The following is a 22,158-nucleotide window of genomic DNA, read 5'->3' as shown; positions in this document are numbered from 1 at the left end:
ATATGAGACACATATTCCTTTATCCATGATTTTTCTCCATGAGGTATGCTTGACCCCTATCCAAAATCTCCTTCAAATCTTCAAGAGAATTCGAATTTGAGTCTTGGAGGCCACATAAGAGTGTCATAGAACCTTCCAAATCACCTACACATGTCACCAAACCCGTTCCACCTTTAGGTATAAGAAAATACATCTTATTTTTCTAAATTTTAATGATAAATTCACTTTAAATACATAAAATAAACAACTTTGGAAAATGAAACTATGAACCATATGGTAATGGAAATATAATGATAATGTGGTGAAATGAGGTGAAAAAATGAGGATAAAGGTGAAAATGGAGTGAAAATGTATGCTAATTTGGAGGCCCAACACATATCACCTTTAAAATTCAGATGTCCTTTTGGGCCATGGAAATTGAGAATTTACGTGCTGCAAGATAATGATTGATTTCTCTTAACTTGATAACTACTTGTGAATCTTTAATGGCTTCATATTTCTTATATTATCTTCTTCATCAAGTAATTATACAATTATGAAAAACATAATGATCACAAAGAGATAAAGAACACCAGAAATTAGGCTTCAATCTAGGGAAAAACCCCGCAAGGGGGAAAACCAAACAATCCTTCTCATACAAAATCAGATCCAATTGAGATATCCAATACCTAATATCAAGACTATATATTGCGACAAGGACCCAATTAAACCCTCCTACAAGTCTCCTCCAACCAAGTCAAAGTCGAAGAAAGTGAACACTGGTCAAACCTTCTAAAATTTGGTCAAATCGCAGATTGCTCAGACCTATAGTGAAGGAAAATTTTCATACCTATAATTTTCGTAGAGATTCCATAGAATCCTTGCACATATGAGTATAAAACTTGACTTTTATCTCTCTAACCTCCTTCTCTCTCATTTGACTTTGTCTCTTTTTCTTCTTGTTCTTGGAAAAAAATCAATGTGATGTGTTAATGAATGAATGACAATCGAAAAGGTCGAGTTTACTTATATATATAGCTATCTAGGAGGGTTAAATAGTTGCCACATAGTCCACACTGACCAAGGAGAGTCAAATTGGTCTTTTTTTGACTCTTTGACTCAAAATAACATTTTTTTTCTTGTCTTACAAAAAGGTTCCAATGGGTATTGAATAAAATACATTTCTTTTGACTCATAATAATTTTGTTTTAACTCGTTTGACTCTATAAGCATGAAGAACAAGCTTTGACCAAAACTAAAATAATAATAATGAATATAATAAATATGTAAATGATAAAAATTACATTTTATTACATTATGAAGACCAACACTAGTTACATTTTCAGCGCTCCCTCTTAACTAGGGAGATATTCATAATCATTCAACAGGATACTCTCAAGGTTAAATATTCATATTAGAAAGGATTCAGATTGATAAGCATCAATTATTATTTACATCATCATAGCAAACATTGTCAAAATAGTAATGCCTTGATCAATATGCTCTATCTATCCTCTAGATCAAAGCACAATGCTAGGAGGCATAAATTTTGGACGCCACTACCTCTTAAGGCACATACCCCACCTAGGTGTTCTAAAGGTATGAATTCATAGGAACATTTATTGATCCCAAGGAAAATTACATCCTCTGGACCATTCTTTACCAAATCCATGTATCCATATTAGGATGTTAATCCTAGTCAACCACAACACATGACTCAATAATGTATGTCCCTAATGCATATCCAATCCACCATTATCCCTACCAGTGTTAATTCACTAGTAATATGACTAGTAGCCTTGGTCATACTATGTGACACATGGAGAACACAGTGTCCACCCTCACTCCCTCTCAACCAGGGAGGAGATAACCACAAGCCTAATCTTGTCTAAAAAATATTCATCCTTTTACAAAAAAGTACTTCACTATTAATCGACTATTTGTTCTTCCGTGGAGATCTTTTGTAGCTTCTTAGATCATATCTACATCATATTCTCAAATCATAAAGAACTTTGACCTTCTTGGTTCTATGAAAAACATCATGCAACTTTGATCAATAGCTGAATCCAACACATCATCAAGTAATTCATCTTATGCAAACAACTTATCGTTGCTAGTGCTTGAAACAAATGTCGTGCTGGAGAAATTTATATGATGTTGCACTTTGACCTTGACACTACTATTGTTCAACTTATATTTTCAACTTATAGTTCTTTCTTGCTCAAAGAGATGATGATTGCTTCTAAATATTCATGATGCGATAAGAACATCTGAAATGCAACTGAGTACCTCTTTTGTAATGCTACTTGTTAAGCTTAATCTCCATTATTATGTAATTTGTGAATCCCAAAAATATTCTATTCTTCAAATATAATTGCTACTCTAACTTCCATCTTCTAATAAGAAAAGAAAAAAAAATCACTTGCAAACTTGGTTCTTGACATATTCTTCAATAGTAAAGGTCCTTATTGTCTTCAATCTTGGTTTTCTTTTCGACTTCTTTATTTTTTTCCTTCCTTTTATTGTTTCTATTATTCTAGGATTTATTAGAGAAATCTATTTTTATGTGTCCATAGTAATGGAAACCAAGACATTGAACCTTGGACATATCATTGTTTCCATTAGTCTTGTTGTTGTTGTTGTGTTTGTGATGAGATTCAAATCTTCCAAAATTTCCAAATGTCTTCTTCAATTTGGATGTAAATTGTTGAGAGTTTTCATTATTGGGTTTGGTATCATCTTTAGCTTTCAACCTTGTTTCTTCTAGAACAAATAGAGGCCAAAGTTCTTCAAAGGTTGGAGTATCTTTTCTTGCATAGATTCCACTTGCAAGGCTATTCCAAGCTAGAGGTAGAGCATTGATTATGGAAGTGATTAATTCAAAATCATATATGGTTTCTCCAAATCCTTGAATTTTATCCTTTATTTTTTACATTTTCACAAAGTATGAAGCCACATCATCATATTTTGGCATTCGTGTTCCATAAAGTTGTTTCCTTAGAGATATCTTCTAATTGCTAGTATTTACACAATATAGTTTGACAAATTTATCATAAACTTCTTTGGATGTAGATTGATCTGAAATAAAAGAGATGAGATGATCTTTGATAGACTCAAAGAGAATTCTTTGAGCTCTAATTTCTCCCTTATTGTATTTGCTCGCTTATTGAGCATTGTTCTTGTCTAGTAATGGAACATTACCTTCAACAAATTGTTGACTTAATTTTATTTGAGAACTAGATCAATTCTCTTCTTCCAAGCCTTGTAATTAGAAGGTCCATTAAGTTCGTTTCCTTCCTTACAAATAGATGTAATTTGGTTGGGAGGATTATACATAGAGTGTAGTAGAGTACTAGTTAAAGAAGAAGAATCTATTATAAGAGTGTCTTCAATAATGTTGATAAGGGGGCAAGAGAGTTGATGATTGAATGAGAACTTGATGAAATCTCCAAAAGCCTTCAATAATATCCTTGAGAGAGAGATGGATTCTATGATGATATCTTCAACAATACGATCTTCAAGGCTTCTTTCTTTTTCTTTGATAGAGGAAGAGATAACTACTTCATTAGAGTCATCAAATATTCCAACAATTTATAATCTTTAAGTCATGTTCGTTTCACCTTAGCTCGGATAGCTAAAGAAGAATACTCTAGAGAAAACTCTGAATCACAAGAAATTGGGCAAGAAAGAAACAACTCTCAAGACAAGCAGGGACAAAGCCCTGCCCAACAAATCAATAGTTATGAGGATTCGAATACCACACAAAATAAATCTTCGTTTAACAGCGAAGCAGATCTCCCAGACCAAACTTCTTCTCTGACTATCTTCAAAAGGACGAACACAATAGACCCTGAAGCTAGGACACCAATGTCCCAAGAACCAGAAGAGATGAAGGAGATGCAAGATAAAGGAAGTTGGAAGACCATAGGGAAAAAAAAGAAAGCTATAGCACCAATCTCGCCAAGAAAAACGAGGAGCCAGATAATTAAAAACTAAGAAAATTATAGGTCCAATAGACCAATTTTGTCTCAGTGGAAATTAACCACCATCATCATCATCATTAGCATGTTGAGAAACCAAACGCTAGAAGATAATGGTTGATTTCTCCTAACTTGATAATTAGCTATCAATGTTTGTTGGTTTCTTATTAATTATGTTATCTTCTCCACCAAGTAATTATACAATTGTGCAAAACATAAATATCACAAAGAGATAAATACCACTAAAAAATAGGCTTCAAGTGAGGGAAAAACCCCACAAGGGGGAAACCCAACAATCCTTATCTTATAGAATCAGATCAAAATGAGATATCAAAGACCCAAGACCAAGATTAAATATTGCCACAAAGACCAAAGTAAACCCTCCTCAAAGTATCCTCCAACCAAGTCAAATTCATCGAAAGTCAACACTGATACCACCTTCTAAACTCTAGTCAAATCATAGAATTCATGAACATGCAATGAAGGACGTACAAATTTTGAACCTGAAATTTTCACAGAGGTGACACAAAATATTTACACATGTGAGCAGGAAAAAGACAGAATACCCAATTTGTGTCTCTCCTTTGACCCCCTTATCTCTACTTTGACTTCAAATCTTTTTTTTCCTTTCCTTGGCACAAAAATCAATTTGATGTGTTGACGAATGAATGGTATTCCAAGAGGTAGAGTTAAATTATATATATAATTGGTCAGGAGGGTCAAATAGCTACCACATAGGCCGACTTGTCCAAGGAGGGTCAACTTGGTCTTGTGTTAACCCTTTGACTCAAAATAAAGTTATTTTTATTTCCTTACAAAAAGTCCAAATGGGACTTGACTCAAATACATTTATTTTGACTCATAATAATGGTTTTTTGATTCTTTTTACTCTAAGCATGGAGAACATTATTTGACCAAAAATAAAATAATAATAATGAATATCTAATATAATGCACTACGAAAGACCCTTAATACATAAATACATAAGAGTGAAGGGAGCTCTACTTGAATGGTTCATGAGGCACAATACTTGCTAAGGTTTTGCAAATGGGGTAGTAAGCTAAGTGGGCTTGATTGTGGGGAAAACTCCAAAGTTAAGCGCACTTGAGCCAGAGACGATCTAGGATGGGTGACCTCCCAGGAAGGCCTAGTTACCGGGTGCAAGACTCAAAAGTGATGATTGACGCTATGTGATTCATTTCACTTGTTTCAATCCCACTTCTTCACCCCTGTGAGCATCACCCGATGCAATGAGTGCTAAGTGGACTATTCAAAAATCATGAGAAATTAGTCAATTACGACTACCTCTCACGGAAATGGTCATAGATGAATGACTTTCTTAACGTAGTTGAATCCCAAAAAATTATATCTAATATAATGCACTGCGAAAGACCCTCAATACTTCAGTAATGAATATAATAATTTTTTCAATGATAAAAAATTACATTTTATTACATTATGAAGAGTGACACTAGTTATATTTTCAACAACGACAAGCATTTCTTATAAAAAAACTACATAAGTTTTTTTATCACCTAAATCATATCTCCATTGACATTAAGTTTACTGTGGAATTGGAGGAAGACAAGATCATACCTTTTTTGGATGATCTCATCAAAAACAAGGAAGATGGTACATTGGGGCATCAATTTTTCAGAAAGAAAACTCAAACAAAAATTTCTCTCCATGCCAACTCCTATCATCACCCTGCCCAAAGTTTGGCATTGTTAATATTGTTGTTGTTATGACCTTTAGAATATCTAATGCTGATCACCTTGAGGAAGAGAAGAAATGCTTGAGTTCATTTTTTAGAAACATAGCATATAAATACTTGGAAATTAAGAAGGCCATGAAAAGGGAATATAGAAATATTAACCCTAAGAGCCCTCAAACACATAGTAGTAAGGCCTACCTTCCTTACATCCATGGAGTTGAGGACAAGATTGCAACAATCATAAGTAAGAAGTATATAGCCATTGGGTTCACAACAATAGGAACAATTAAAATAATAATGAAATCTCTCAAAAATAGTATTGATCATCATCAACTTAAGGGAGTCTACATAATGGATTGCTCCTACGACAAAATTTATATTAGAGACACTTGTTAGTTTTTGTAGCTCAGACAAGTGTTCTAGTCTCAAGTGATGTCAATGAGGCTAGGAACACAAATGGATTAATTATCTCCAAGCCCAATTCACTTTTTAGAGGGAAAATATCTTAATTAGATTTATTAACTAGTTTTAATTATTTTCCTAAGTCTAACTTAGGGAAATGGATTAATTAAACAATATTAATTGAGACAATTCGATTTCTCTCTCTCAACTTCTAGAAAAGTGACTTAATGAGGTCAACGTGATATTAGCCATCAATTGTGATAAGATCATGGCCATTGATTTCTCAACGAGCTATTATAAGAGGAAATTGATGGGGCTCTTGGAGATCACTATTTAGAGTGAAGTGATGCACAATGATAGCGTGGAAGACAACAACAACAGGGTTTCAATAAGAGAAATTGAGGAGAGATTTTGTGAAGAAATTTTTTTATAGTGATTCTAGTATTTTGAGAAATAGAAGGAGGAAAAACTATTCTATAAAAGGGAGGATGAAATAAGTTGTGTGAGTTTCCAGAGACACATTTTCAATTTAAAGTTGCCAGATCAATTTACTAGAGTCAGTTTGAGTTGGTTGTGTGAGTAGTTGGAGACAGAAAAAATCGTGTGATAAATTTATCGGAGGAAATGTGAATTTATGGGACGTTCAATGAGAATTTCTAGTGGTAAGTGAGAGTTCACAGAGGAAGTGCAAGTTTCCCATCAGAAGCAAAATTAATTTGTAGAGGAAGATATTTGATTTTCTAGTTTGATTCAGTCAGTTGAAGTGAAGAGAAAATTGTTGGAGCTTTTCTATTTTGAGGAAACTAGTTTATGTACATTCTCAATTTGTTGAAGGATTACTAATACAAACCCTCATCTATAGAACTAATTTTCCCCACTCTATGGATTTCCTAGGGACAATTTGTCCAAAAATATCAATTTTATTCTATGTGCGATTTTTTCTCAATTCCTGGGGTTTATTAATTAGTGAAATTTGCAGTTGTTTTTTAATTCAATATTTAAAGTAAATTAATTTGTTGGGATAAATAATACAAAAGCTAGCATAACAAATACCATATTAACTGCAATAGAATTTTCACATGGTGTCAAAATATATCTAAGGTGGAGAATATTATTTGTGAAGCTCGACATGGAGTATAGCATAGAAGATAAAATGTTTATAAAACCCTTATTTATTAGTTCCATATTTACTTGGGGTATGCTTATCTTATTTTGAAGGTTTTAGATATGGCTTCAACTGGGTTGGGGGATCAAGATAGACTTGAAGGTGCATTGAACTTTGGTGCCAGAAATCTAGAATTTTATTATTGATAAAGGAGCATGAACTTGGGGAATATTCTCTAGAAGTTGGAGTTGTACCAATAGATTCGACATAGTTCACAGTTTACCAGAACGAGGATTCCAGAGCTAGGCATATTATCCAAGATGGGGTTAAAGGTCACATCATTCCCCATATTGTATAACTGGATACAACTAAGAATATGTGGGATTCCATCTTGAAATTGTTCGGGAATGCTATTGTAAACAAGAATTTGATCCTTAGAGACAAGCTAAGAAACATAAAAATGAACAAGGGTGAAGGTGTAATAAGTTACCTCACTAGGATTAGACTTGTCAAGGACAAGTTAACAACTATTAGATAAAATTTAAAATATGATAATCTCATGAGAACTTCCTTGAGCATGTTCTCAAAGCAGTGGGACATGTTTATCCAAGTGATTAATGGACGCATGATCAACTTGATTGGGATTTTTTATGGAGCAATTTCACTCAGGAGGAGCTTAGGTTGAGTCTTTTCAGTGGTAGCAGCAATCACCAAAGGGGCGAGGGAGAATAACAAAACATGGCTCTTGTAAGGAAGAAAAATGCAGAGAAGGGATCTGACAAAGGGCCCACGTCCAAGGGGAACAAGAAGAAGGACCTTTCAAAGGTAAAGCGCTATGATTGTCATGAGTTTAGCCAATATGTCAGAAATTGACCACAAAGAAAGAAAAGTGAAAAGAAGGGAAAGAAGTAGATGACACCTTCAACAAATGTACATGAGATTTCTAGTAGGATGGAATGAGAGTTCATACTCATAGATTTTCTGACTAGATCAACCTCATAGGGTGTTTTGTATATAGACAGTGGACCTTCATTTCATATGATAGGATGTAGGGAGTACTTCTCTAGTTACAAGAAAGACATTGTATTTCATATCAAGATGGGGAACAAGTCCAAGTCTAATCTAGTTGGGAGGGGAATGTTTTATTTCAAAGGGATTTTAGCAAGCCGACTCCCATCCATGATGTGTTGCATGTGCCAAGAATGTGGATGAACTTGATTTCCATTTTTGTACTTCATGATAAGGGGTACAATGTACTCTTTAGAGGACATTGAGTGTTGATAAATTTTGATTGATCTAGCTTGGGAGGTACTCCCACAACCCTAGGGTACTAGGTTTTGGGAGAAGTTGACACAGAAGAAGGCTTTGTGGGAAGTGTACCTAAGAAGTGGGTTTTGTATGCAAATTTGTGGGTGTGAAAATTATAGGTAAAAAATGATGGTTTGATCATTAAGAGCATGTGGGGTTCCCTTAAAGGGCTAAGGGGCACCAAAGGCTTCAATGAGGTGGAAAAAGAAGAATGAAAGAAATTTTTGTCTTATGATTTTATGGTGTTTGAGAAAAACATTTGGGTCTTTTTTAATGATGTGGCGTGACCCTTGGTGGATAATCAAACCCGCCATGAATAATATAAATATAAGGAAAGAAATACTTATTCAACATGTCCAATAAATGAATCTCATCAAAAGAAGATAAAAAGAATGCCATAGACCTCAAGGAGCAAAGCTTGCAAGGAAGAAGAAGGGTGAATGATCTTTTCTCTTGTATTTTGGCCAGAAGAGTTCAAGGAGGGTTGGAGGAAGGCAATTTTGGACATGGTTTTTGTTGATATCATTTTTGTGGTATATTTGTGAGAGACGAAGCTCAAATATGTGATTCGAAGAAAGGTTAAGACCTTGTTTGTGGAGGAGGATGTGGCCGAGTGACAGTCAATTCCCCTTACCGTGTAACACAAGAGTTTTTTGGACTTTAAGTGAGGTAAGAAAGTAGGTAAAATGTTGATACATGATTGAGGTAACCCTAGCCATAGAGGACTATAAACCAGGCCAAGACTTCAGTCAAGTTGTGACTAGATCCATGGTTCCTTTGGAGTTGTGTTGAAGGTTCAAAGAAGGTATGTTTTGTATTCTTATGTTGACCGATTGCTAAGGTTAGAGGGTTGTCAATAAGGGTATCTGATAGTAGTTTATAATACCCTAGTTTAGTAATCTAAAGGTTTTTAAAGGATTTATAAGAGGGAACATTTGTATTCCTAAGATCAAACATCCTAAAGGGAAGTTTAGGTACTTTGTGAGGGCTAGTTGAAGGAAGCCAAAGAACAATAAACCTTTAGGAACAAGGGATCGTTAGTGGTTGTGTTTGGTTTCCCTAGATATTTCATTTTTTAGGAGAAAAGAGGAATGTGTGGGGGTTGTTGGTGATGCCCTAAATTCAATGTATTTAGTAAGGGATTCGTTGGAGTGAGGGCATCTGATTTGGAGCCCTAAATTAGTGAATTCGAGATACATTAGTGAAAAGAGTCTTGATTATGAAATCCCTAGGCTTGTAATTATTTGAACAGACAAGAGATAACAAGAGGGAAGATTTGTGGAGCCCTAGTTCTATGATGTGGAGCAGCATGCCAAAGATAAGAGGGCATATATAAGGATCCTAAGAGCAAAGATAGTGGAACAAACTTGTCTATGCTAGAGGGAAGTTTGGTGAAGTCCCTAAGAATAAGCCATCTTGCTGGGGCAAGAGGGTTGCTAGAGGGAATATCAATGAGACTATTTTCAATCATTCTACAAGTAGCTACAAGATTGATAATGGCAAATATTTGGCTAAATATGCAAGAATTTTGAAGGTGCAAAAGTCTTGTGAGAAATAGAAGAGGTGGAAAAGGGCTCACCATAAGTGTTCAAGGTATGTGGACCAAAAGGGATAAGTAGAGAACTCCTTCAACAAATAAGTTAAGTTCACTTTCTTCAAGGATAGGTTGATAGTCATAAGTTGTTGACTCCAAGCCCTAGTTTTCCTTGTATTTGGGTTGTATGTAGGGGCCATGATCCCTGGTATAGGAGTCATATGTTTGTTTTATTAAGATTTGTAATATAGAAAAATTAGGGCTAAAAACTTTCTTGTACACTAGATTGATTCACTGGTGTATGTTTTCTACTATGAAATTTGCTATTGCTATGGTATTTCTATGTGTTTACGATCATGATTTTAGACATAGACCTATATCTATTGTGTCATGGAAAAAAAAACATGGTATCATAAAAACTTTGAAGGGATGGTGGATCGAAGTGTGTATAATGAAGAAGCTTAGAAGGAGTCGTGGAATTGTCTAACACATGGAGAAAAAGGCTCAACTAAGGACATGGAAGTCTGATCTCAAATATTAGGTTACAAGATGGGCTAGGAGTTCTAGTGGATTGGTGGAGAACCCATTGAGAAACAATTTTTTGTGTAGTAGATTGTAGATCATGGACTTCTAATGACTTCCCATGGAACGTTGCAACTACTCAAGGGTTTCTTTGGCATAGATGAGTTGGCTCTAAGTGATGGATGTGATGATGGTAGGCTAGTATATTTATTGGGTCATGAAGTTGCACATACAAGCTTGGAGACATGTGCCTGTGAGGTATTTGATACAGGAAGATGAGATTACTTGTAGAGTTTGGTTGTAGTAGTGATGAGGCCCAATGTTCAACTACAACTCAGAATAACCTTGGAAGGAAACAAGTTCATTAGTAGTGTGAGTCAATGGAGGTTATGTAGACTCGGAGAAAATGTAGATTCAAAGGGAGATGCCCTATGGAACTTCAAATCTTTAGGTTTTAATGAGATTGAGGTAAAGACACTACCAAGATTAGTGTGCTTCATTCTACATGGTATGCTACAATGTTGAATGCAACAGATTGGGCTAGTGTCACCAATGATGATGACGACTTAGTTCTGAGTGGTGGAAGTACCTCCCTCACTAAGAGGAAGTGCTGATTTTTGTAGCTTGGGAGGCACTCCCACAACCTTATGGTATTGAGTTTTGGGAGAAGTTGACCCACAAAAGGGATTTGTGGGAAGTTTACTTAAGAATTGGGTTTTGTACCCAAATATGTGAGCAAGAGACCAAGTGGTAAAAATTGATGGTTTGATCATTAAGAGCATGTGGAACACCCTTGAAGGGCGAAGGGGCACCAAAGGCTTCAATGAGGCAACAAAGAAGAATGAAATAAATTTTTGTGTTATGATTTTATGGTTTTTTAGAAAATTTCTTAGGTTGGATTTAATGATGTGGTGTGACCCTTGGTGGCTAATGAAACCCAACATGAAAACTATAAATAGAAGGCAATAGTGAGCTCATTCAACACGTCGAACAAGTGAAATCTCATCAAAATAAGATCACAAGAAGGCCACATACCTCAAGGAGAAAATATTGCAAGGAAGAAGAAGGATGGATGATATTTTATCTTGTGTTTTAGTAAACCAAGTTTGAGGGTTGGATAAGGGAAATTTTGGGCATGATGTTGGTTGATATGATTTTTGTGGTATCTTTGTTATAGACGAACGTCAATTATATGCATCAAAGAAGGGTTGAGACCATGCGTGTGGAGGAGGATATGGCCAAGTGAGGACCAAGTCACCTTATGGTACAACACATGAGTTTTCAGGGTTGTAGGTGAGGTAACACAATGTGTAAAAGGCTGAGATGTGATTAAGGTAACCCTAGTCGCAGAGGATTGTAAACTAGGTCGAAACTTCAATCAATTTGTGCCTAGATATGCGATTCAATTCTATCTATGTTGAAGGTTCAAAGGAGTTATGCTTTGTATTCTTATTTTAATGGATTGCTAATTTTGGAGGGTTGTCAATAAGGCTATTTGGAAATAGTTTATAATACCCTAGTTCATTCATATAAAGGTTGTTAAAGGATTGATAATAGGGAAGATTTGTATTCCAAAGATCAGTCATCCTAAAGGGAAGTATAGAGGTTGTGTGAAGGCTAGTTGAAGGCATCCTAAGAATAATGAACCTTGAGGAACAAGGGAACGTTAGTGGTTGTGTTTGGTTGCCCTATATCTGTCATATTTGAGAAGCAAAAGGGACTGAAGGCATCCTAAGAATAATGAACCTTGAGGAACAAGGGAACGTTAGTGGTTGTGTTTGGTTGCCCTATATCTGTCATATTTGAGAAGCAAAAGGGACTATGTATGGACTATTTGTGATGCCCTAAGTTTAGTGTATTTAGTAATGGATTCATTAGAGTGAGGGTAGTTGACTTAGAGCCCTAGTTATGTGAATTGAATAAGTCATCTCAATGATAAGAGGGTTGATTGTGCAAGCCCTAGGTTCGTCATTCGTGGAGAAACAAAAAGATAACAAGAGGGTAGATTTGTGGAGCCCTAGTTTTGTGATGTGGAGAAACATTTCAGAGATAAGAGAGAAGACTTAAACACCCTAAGAGTAGAGCTATTGAAGCCACATTGTCTATGCTAGAGGGAAGTTTGGTGACTTCCCTCAGATAAATCCATCTTGGTGGAGCAAGAGGGTTGTTAGAGGGAAGATCAGTGAGCCTATGTTCAGTCATTCTAGAAGAAGCTAGGATATTGATAGTGGCATATTGTATGTTGAAGATGTAAGAATTATAAAGGTGAAGAAATATTGTGAGTAGTAGAAGAGTTGGTAAAGGACCTATTAGATGTGTTCAAGGTACATGGACCAAATGGGCTAAGTAGAGTGCTCCATTAGCAAGTAAGTCAAGTGTACTTTATTTTGAGACAGATTGATAGTAATAATTTGTTCACTGTAAGCCCTAGTTGTACTTGTATCAAGGATGTATGTAAGGGCCATGATCCCTGGTATGGGAGCCCTATGTTTTTTTTATTAGGATTTTTAAAATAACAAGTCCTGGGTTAAAACCTATCTTGTGCACTAGATTGAGTCACTACTGTATGTTTTCTACTAAGCAAAGTGCTAGTCTTGTGGTATTTCAATGTGTTTATGATCAACATATTAGACATAGACCTATAGCTAAAGTGCCATGGGGAAATCAACAATAAAGCACCAGGAGTGGAAGTCACATATAGTTATTGGAGTTAGAAGCAACATACTTTATAGGTTGTAGATGGATACTCCAAAGGCATTGGTGAGAAATAGTAATGAGAGATCATGGAAAGCTATTGAATAGCAGGATGAGATGTAACCATCACGGGTCATTTAGGTTGCTCTTAGAGATAGCTATAGGTTTTCTAGAGGTGAGCATAGAGCACGATGATGTGTGCAAGGGATGCGTGTTGGGGAAGTTTTCTAAGGAAACATTTTGCAATGAGTGACGCTAGATCTCAAGGTGTTCTTGATTTAGTTCAGTCTAATACATGTGTTCCAAGATGACTGTTAGGCCCTTATACTACTAGTGTAACCCCTTATTGTTATTAGTACAACCCCCTTATTATATTGTTGTACCCATGTAGTCCCCATATTGTTACTATTGAGCCCCATAGAAGCCCACTATTGTTATTATTATGCCCTTAAATTATTATTGTTATGTTGCCTCTGATTATATAATGACCCCTTAGACTCCCATATATAGAAAGGAAGTCTTTTCATTTGTATCATCTAAGATTTGTTCATTTTTGTAATGTAAAGGAGGTTGCCCCCTCAAAGAGGCTTATTTCTAAGGTGTTCATCTATCTTTACTATCTTTTTGTGAGTTTGTTTCATAACATTAGGTATCAAAGCTTTGGATTCTAGGGTTGCATTGCTCCAAACAGGTCATCGTGGCATTTGCGCTATAACTTTTTTTCTGCGACATTTCAGACGCTAAAAAAAAAAAAACCCAGTTGGGCCGAAATCATGATGAACCTTGGGTTTGAATTTCAGAGCTTTTTGCGCTATATTTGCGGAGATATGATCTATGGAATTTGGCATTTTTGCAGACTCCTAAATTTCATTCCAAGCAAGTGACCTGGGGAAAATCGTCATAACTTGTGTTTTGAGCATCATATTTAAATTTCGTAAGAATGTATAGAAAGAGGACAGACTGTAGTTTCCTGTGTATATTTTTCAAATCGTAAGGTCAAAACAGTGACACGTGGCACTTCATACAAGTTCGCTCTTCTGAAAAGGTATATAATCAGGTCATCTTGGGAGATTGTGCATAACTCTTTCTTGGAGAATATAAATTCAATCAGACTAGTGGCATTAGAAAGAGGACACAGGGGGCTACCGCAGGTCTCAATTTCAAAACTTAAAGATCCGAAAGTACAGATTTACAGTTGTTTCAAGATCGAGCTCCTAAAATCAAGAACAATTGAGATGAGGAAGTTTGATGGCAAGGATCCGATAAATTGGATACTATAGATGGAGAAATATTTTGATCTACATGGTGTACCACTATTACAAAAGGTATGCATTGCATCTTCATATTTAGAACAAGATCAATTTTTATGGTTAAAGGGAATTATTCTCGTAAACAACTTGTTACGTGGTCAATTTTACGGAGGAAATTATAGCACATTATGAGAATACAAAGAGCAACACCTTCTTTAGAGCAACGCCACAACGATTGGAAGAAAAAAGAGAAAAAGGGCTTTGTTACAAAGTGGAAAGCAAAATTATGGCAACAAGGAATTCTATCCCTCACAACTATAAAGATGGAAGTGTTGTTTCTCCTAGCCTTCCACAACCTACAAGGGTTACACCACAACAATTGGAAGAAAAAAGAGAAAAAGGGCTTTGTTACAATTGTGATACCAAATGCACTAAAGGTCATAAGTGTGCTGAGAATAAATTATTTTACATAGAGTATGAAGAGGAGGAAGAAAAGGATCAAGAAACATTAAAAGAAGAGGATATACGTCAGGACCCAACCCCAGAGAAAGAAGAAATGAATCTGACCATATCTTGTAAAGCATTGTCACAAATTACCACTCCTCAAACTCTCAAGATAGAAGGACAAATCAAGAAGAAAAAGGTTCAAGAAGTGAAATATCACATCAAGAAAGAAGAAATGAATCCAACCATATATTGTAATGCATTGGCTAGAATTACCACTCCTCAAACTATCCAAATAGAAGGACATATCAAGAAAAAAAATGTTCAAGAAGTGAAAGATCACATCGAGCATCAAGAAATGAATCCAACCATACCTTGTAAAGCATTGGAAGAAATTACCACTCCATAAACTCTCAATATAGAAGGACATATCAAGAACAAAAAGGTTCAAGCAATGAAAGATCACATCAAGCATCAACAACAAGTTCTCCAACTTTTAAAGGATAACGCCACTTTGTTGCAAAATCAAATGAAACAACAGGTAGATCAATATCGTAGTGAAAAATGTTTTGATGTAGGTGATTGGGTATTTTTACTGCTACATCTCAAGCAAGCTATTTATGAGAAGGAAATGTTGGCAATACTACATGCACTTAAGGAATGGTGAACTTACCGAATGGGAAGACACTTCAAGGTAAAAATGGATCATGATAGTCATAAATACTTTTTAGAACAACTATTATCTTTAAAAGAATAGAAAAAAAATGGCTCACAAATATGTTGGGTTATGACTTTGACATCATCTATAGAAAAGGGAAGCGAAATTTTGTTGCAGATGCACTCTCAAGAAAGGATGAGGATGTGGAATCATTGTTTAGTGCTATTTCTATTATCTAACCAGATTGGATAAATGAAGCAAGGGATGAATGGAAGAAGTACGAAGAAGTATGGCCACTCATTCAAAAGTTACAGAAGATCCCAATTCAAACAATATTGCCATAACTTGAAGAGGAAGGAAAAATCATAGTGGAACCTGGAGCAGTCACAGAAACAAGAACCCGACAGCTACAAAATCGATCAATTTCAGAGTATCTCTTCAAGTGGAAGAACTTATCCACTGAAGATTCCACATGGGAGGACAAGAATTTTATACAGAAGCATCAAGAACTACTCAAGCATTGAGGACAACACTTTTTGAAGGAGAGGGCATGTTAGGCCCCTATACTACTAGTATAACCCCTTATTGTTTTTAGTACAACCCCCTTGTTATATTGTTGTACCCATGTAGTCCCCATATTGTTACTATTGTGCCCAATAGAAGCCCACTATTGTTATTATTATGCCCTTACATTATTATTTTTATGTTGGCTTTGATTATATTATGACCCCTTAGACTCCTATATATAGAAAGGAGGTCTTTTCATTTGTATCATCTAAGAATTGTTCATTTGTGTAATGTAAAGGAGGTTGCCCCCTCGAAGAGGCTTATTTCTAAGGCATTCATCTAGTTTTTCTATCTTTTTTTGATTTGGTTTCATAACAATGAGTCATTGTATCAGAGGGTAGGGCTAATTCATTACATTTATTGATGATTACTTTAGGAAGACCTAGACATACTTAATGAAGACCAAGGATAAGGTCTTTAGTTTCTTCCAAGACTACAAATTTCTTATGGAGAATTCGATAGGAAGGAAGGTGGATGATCCAGATCTTGGGGACAGGTCCCCAAGATCTAAAAAATTGAAATTGATCTTGGGGGGAGGCCCCCAAGATTTGAAAAATTGAAATGCCAGAAGAGAACAGGAGAACAAACAATAACAAAACTGCAAATAAACTTTTTTAATTAAAATAGATAATAACTGTAAAGGCTACATTGTGGTGGACCATCTGTCCTTTTACAAACTATGACTTGTTACTTATAGCCTTTTTTCATTACAATACCACAAGTAACTTCCATGGGTGGGTAAATAACATGGGTGAATGAATACCATGGGTGGATGTCACAATACCATGGGAAAATACCATGGGTGGATGTCACAATACCATGGGAAAATACCATGGGTGGATGTCACAATACCATGGGAAAATACCATGGGTGAATGAATACCATGGGTGGATGTCACAATACCATGGGAAAATACCATGGGTGGATGTCACAATACCATGGGAAAATACCATGGGTGAATGAATACCATGGGTAAATTCCACTTACAATACCGTGGGTGGATAAACACCATTTGTGGATGTCACTTACAATACCATGGATAAATTCCATGGGTGGACGAATACCATGTGTGGATGAATACCATGGGTGGATGCCATTTTCCATTCGGATCATTCCTCCCTCCTTAAGAAGCAATGGTCCCCATTGCGTGAAGTTCCCTCGTGTGAAACATTTATTAAGTATGAAGAGCCACTGAAGAGAAGGGTTTTCTGTCGTTAACCCATAACCATGATGAACGAAGATCCAAGGATAGAGATACCTTGTAATTCTTGTGACCGACTGTGATACGGATAGTGTGTGGCCTAGAAAATGGACTTCGATGAAGTGTGGGCTTGTGGATGACCCATAACCATGACAAACGGAGATCCAATGATAGAAATATCATGTAATGCTTGTGACCAATTGTGATACTAACAGTGTGTGGCCTGGGAAATGGACTTCGATGACAAGGATTTTATGCAATGGACCCATAACTGTGATGTTGACTGTTGACTGTTGACGAAGTAGCAAGTGCCTACATAGCCTGGGGTGGGAGGGCACATCTCCAAAGAACCCAATTTGGACATTTTTATTCTGAAACTAATGAATGTGAAGCAGGTTCCTACTAAAGCATGGTGAGAGGGCATGTCTCCAAAGGGAACCCACTCTAAATGTTTCTCCAGATTTAAAATGGGCATAAATCGGTCAATATAATTCAAAATATTTATTATATCTTGTGTTTGGAAATAGAATGACCATTCTGCATCTTTCCATGTGATTGAAATCCCTATATGGACACTCTGGAAACTCAAATTCACACTACAACTGTCCTACCATCACAAAAGTTTTGAAAAAATAGTTGATTTTAACTCAGCGATATCTCCCTCATCCGAACTCTGATTTGACCAATGTTTGTTTTTTTTAATTGGGTAATTTTTCAAGAGGGGCTTAAATCTGCAATCATTGTTCTGAAATTATGCACAAAGTCTGCAAAAAATGATGGGAGAGCCGCCATCCATGAATTGTCGTCAGAGAATTTATGCAATACAGTTGATTTTAAATCAATGATATATTGCTCATTTGTACTCTGATTCAGCCGATTTTGTTTTTGAATTTGGGTATTTTTTTCAAGGAATCTAGATTTGTTATTTATTTTTGTAAATTTTGTACCAAATGTTTCATATCTGATCTAAAAACTCACCACCCAAAAGACACTTCTGCAAAAAAATGAAAAAAGAAAAAGTCTTCCTTCTTTGCCCAAGAAAGTGTTATGTGGAGGTCGTAGCATGTGCCTGAAGTTTGTTGAATATTGCTACAAAACTTTGAAATTGAAATATGCATCAAACCCTCATTCCCATGGAATCATAACCTGAATTTGATACCACTAATTCAGATCTTGGGTGGAGGCCCCAAGATCTGAAAAATTGAAATGTAAGAAGAAAAGAGGAGAACACACAATAATAAAACCAAAAATAAACTTTTTTTATTAAAACAGATAATAACTGTAAAGGCTACATTATGGTGGACCATCTATCCTTTTACAAAATGTGACATGTTACTTATAGCCTTTTTTCATTACAATAACACAGGTAAATTCCATGGGTGGGTAAATACCATGGGTGAATTAATACCATGGGTGGATGTCACAATACCATTGGAAAATACCATGGGTAGATTCCACTTACAATACCATGGGTGGATGCCACTTACAATACCATCGGTAAATTTCATTGGTGGGAAAATACCATGGGTGGATGAATACCATGGGTGGATGCCATTTTCCATTCATATAAGTGAAGTTTCTTTAGTTAGAAAATGGAGGCAATGACATAGGGAAAGCATTCTAGGAGTACTATACCAGGGAGGGGATTAAGTGATTTGTATTACAAACTTGAAGGTGATAGGAAATATGCAAGTAAAATTTTATGTCTTTTAGGCAATGGATCACTTTGAAAAAGCACATAAAATAATGGTTTTAAAACTCACTTTTTAGCACAAAAAAAGAGATAAAGGAGTTCACCCCTCTTGGGCTACATCTCCTGGTACAACTTCCAATGTTGGGCCTCTTTCATTAAGTGCTTAAATTTGTGATTACATGGATTTACAATGCTCAAAATGTAAAAATAATGTCTCCAATGGCTCCAGAACAGTGAAAACCCCAATTTTAGTTCTTGTTGGGCTAAATTTTGCGAAAAACTGAGAAAATTATTCTCTATATAAGTTTTTCTACTAATTTCTCTACAAATTCGACTTCCCTGCTAATTGTTATATGAATTTTGCTTTTCCCGGAACCGCCAAGCGACATTTTCGCCTGACACTAGTGAGACTCACGTCATTTTGGGTGAAAATGGTCAAATAGTTTAAATTCCCAATGACCCCTATGGGCCGAAAAATTGGGCCACAAGGGTGATACCCCTAAGGACTAGGGCTAACCACCCTCTCCCATCAACATATCCCCCATGTTCTCGGGCCATGGTTCCAAGGTTACATAGAACCTGGGGCTGGCCCTTGAATTCCTATGGTAGAATACTTGGCACATTATCTACTCTACGCCCGTGGTTTCTATGACTACATTTGACCTATGCTAGGTCTAACCCTTAGCCCCTAATTTTCCAGTGCTTCGGATCCATTGTTGTTGGTCTTGTGGTCACTCGTGAGACTATGACATGGGGCTTATCTCAAGACCCCTCCTCTATGAGTGCTAGAATCTACCTTCGCCATGGTTCTGTGCCTAGTCACGTGAAATTGGGTCAAGGCTATGTCCTGAGCCCTTGGCTCCTCCACCTACGATTCTGGGTTCGAGGTGACCAGGGGTCAGGGTTTAGCCCCAACCCCATTCCCCATTGCTCATCCTGTGAATGTTCAAACACCATTTTGTGCCTATATTGTAGGTTTTATCCCAATACAAAAATTACCTGCATACGAATTATAAAACACAAAAAATAAACAATGCGAGATCATAACACATATACACAGATATTTTCCCCCGGATCCCAAAACCAGGACTACCAGCTTGATTTTTCATTATGTTCCTTTCAATGTTATAATACATATTTATACATGCCGAAGCATCCAATACCATGGACCGAAAACCATCGCGTCCAAAAAAAATGTGTGAAAATCATGCACAAAACCATAGGTGGGTCCGCCCAACCTAACATAGGGTCCAAAACCAAAATTTTCTGGGGCGGTGCCCCGGACCCCATAAAGTGGGGTTAGAGGTGCCCTTTAAACCCCATGTTAACTACGTATAAAGAATATAACACAACCCAATGTTCTCCCACTTGTTGTTTTCTTTCCACAAGGGGCCACAAGAGAGCTTATTCATTTTCCTAGCCCTGAAATTCCCATTGTCTCTCTACACCAAGAGAACTTCTCAGAGCTCACAAATTTTGTCAATGCATCTCCAGTATTCTTCAAAGTGTCCACCTTTACCAGCAACACCCTTTTTTCTTCTATCATATCCCTCACAAAGTGATACTGAACATCAATGTGCTTTGTCTTTGAATGATATGCAGGGTTCTTTGCCAAGAAAATTGCACTTTGGCTATCACAGTCTATCCTTATAGCTTCTTATACTAACCCCATACTTGAACACAATCTCTGCAACCAAATTGCTTCCTTGCTTGCATGAGTGGCTACCATGTATTCTGCCTCTGTAGTTGATAGTGCCACTACAGATTGTTTCTTACTCATCCAACTAACTGCACCTCCAAATAGGTTAAACACATAGCCACTTGTAGATCTTCTCTGATCTAGATCTCCAGCCCAGTCTGCATCAACAAAGCCACAAATATCCAACACTCTATCCAATCCTGGTCTTCCTTGGTAGCACAAACCATAATCACTAGTGCCACGCAAATATGTAAAAAACCGCTTCACTGTTGTCTAATGCTCCTTTCCTAGTTTTGACATAGACTTATTCAATACTCCCACTGCATGTGCAATGTCTGGTCTAGTATAGACCATTGCATACATCAGGCTTCCAACTGCACTTGCATATGGAACACGAGACATATCCTCTTCCTCTTCTTGTGTCTTGGGACACTGTTCAGCAGATAACTTTACACCTATAGGAATAGGAACCTTCACCAGTTTACTATCCTGTATATTAAACCTATGTAATATTGTCTCGACATACTTCCTCTGGTCTTTTCCCGATCTCTTTTAATTTCCACGCCCAAAATATAGTTTGTAGCACCAAGATCTTTCATGTCGAATTTGGAGGACAATTGGGTCTTCAAATCCTGGATAATTTCTTTGTCATTTCCAACCAGCAACATATCATCCACATACAAGACCAGATAAATAACACAGTCACTAATTAATTTAAAATACACACAATGATCTGCTTTGCTTCTGGTGAAGCCAAGTCCCCGTTTAAATTTATCAAATTTCTGATACCACATCCTTGGTGACTGTTTTAACCCATACAGAGACTTCTTTAACTTGCATACCAGTTCTTTCTTACCGTTCACCGCAAAGCCTTCACGTTGTTTCATGTAGATCTCCTCTTCTAGATCCCCGTGAATAAATGATGTCTTCACATCCATCTATTCTACCTCAAAATCAAAAGTAGCAGCAACAGATAAAAGTAATCTAATAGAAGTTACCTTGGCAACAGGAGAAAAAATATCACCAAAATCAATTCCTGGCATCGGGGAATAGCCTTTTGCTACCAACCAAGCTTTGTATTTCTCCACTTTTCCTTCTGCATTTGTCTTCTTTTTGAACACCCATTTGCTGCCAATGAGTTTCCTTCCAGCCGGCAACTCCACCAGATCCCAAGCCTCATTTTTGTGCAAAGATTCCATTTCATCAACCATGGCCTCTTTCCAGAGTTTTCCATCCTCTGAATCCACTGCTTCCTTCACAATTCTAGGATCATTATCAGTAATAGATAAAGCAAAATTTGAATAGAAAGTAGATGGACTATACCTTTCAGGCTACCTTCTTTCTCGAACTGATCTTCTCACAACCAAAGTTTGTGGCTCTTCATCTTCTGATTCCTCCTCTGCTGTAG

This window comes from Pinus tabuliformis, chromosome 8 (genome assembly GCF_031772625.1).
Source record: "Pinus tabuliformis cultivar Carrire ecotype Pingquan chromosome 8, CPIR1, whole genome shotgun sequence".
Taxonomy (NCBI): Eukaryota; Viridiplantae; Streptophyta; class Pinopsida; order Pinales; family Pinaceae; genus Pinus; species Pinus tabuliformis.
This window is presented reverse-complemented; position numbering follows the sequence as displayed.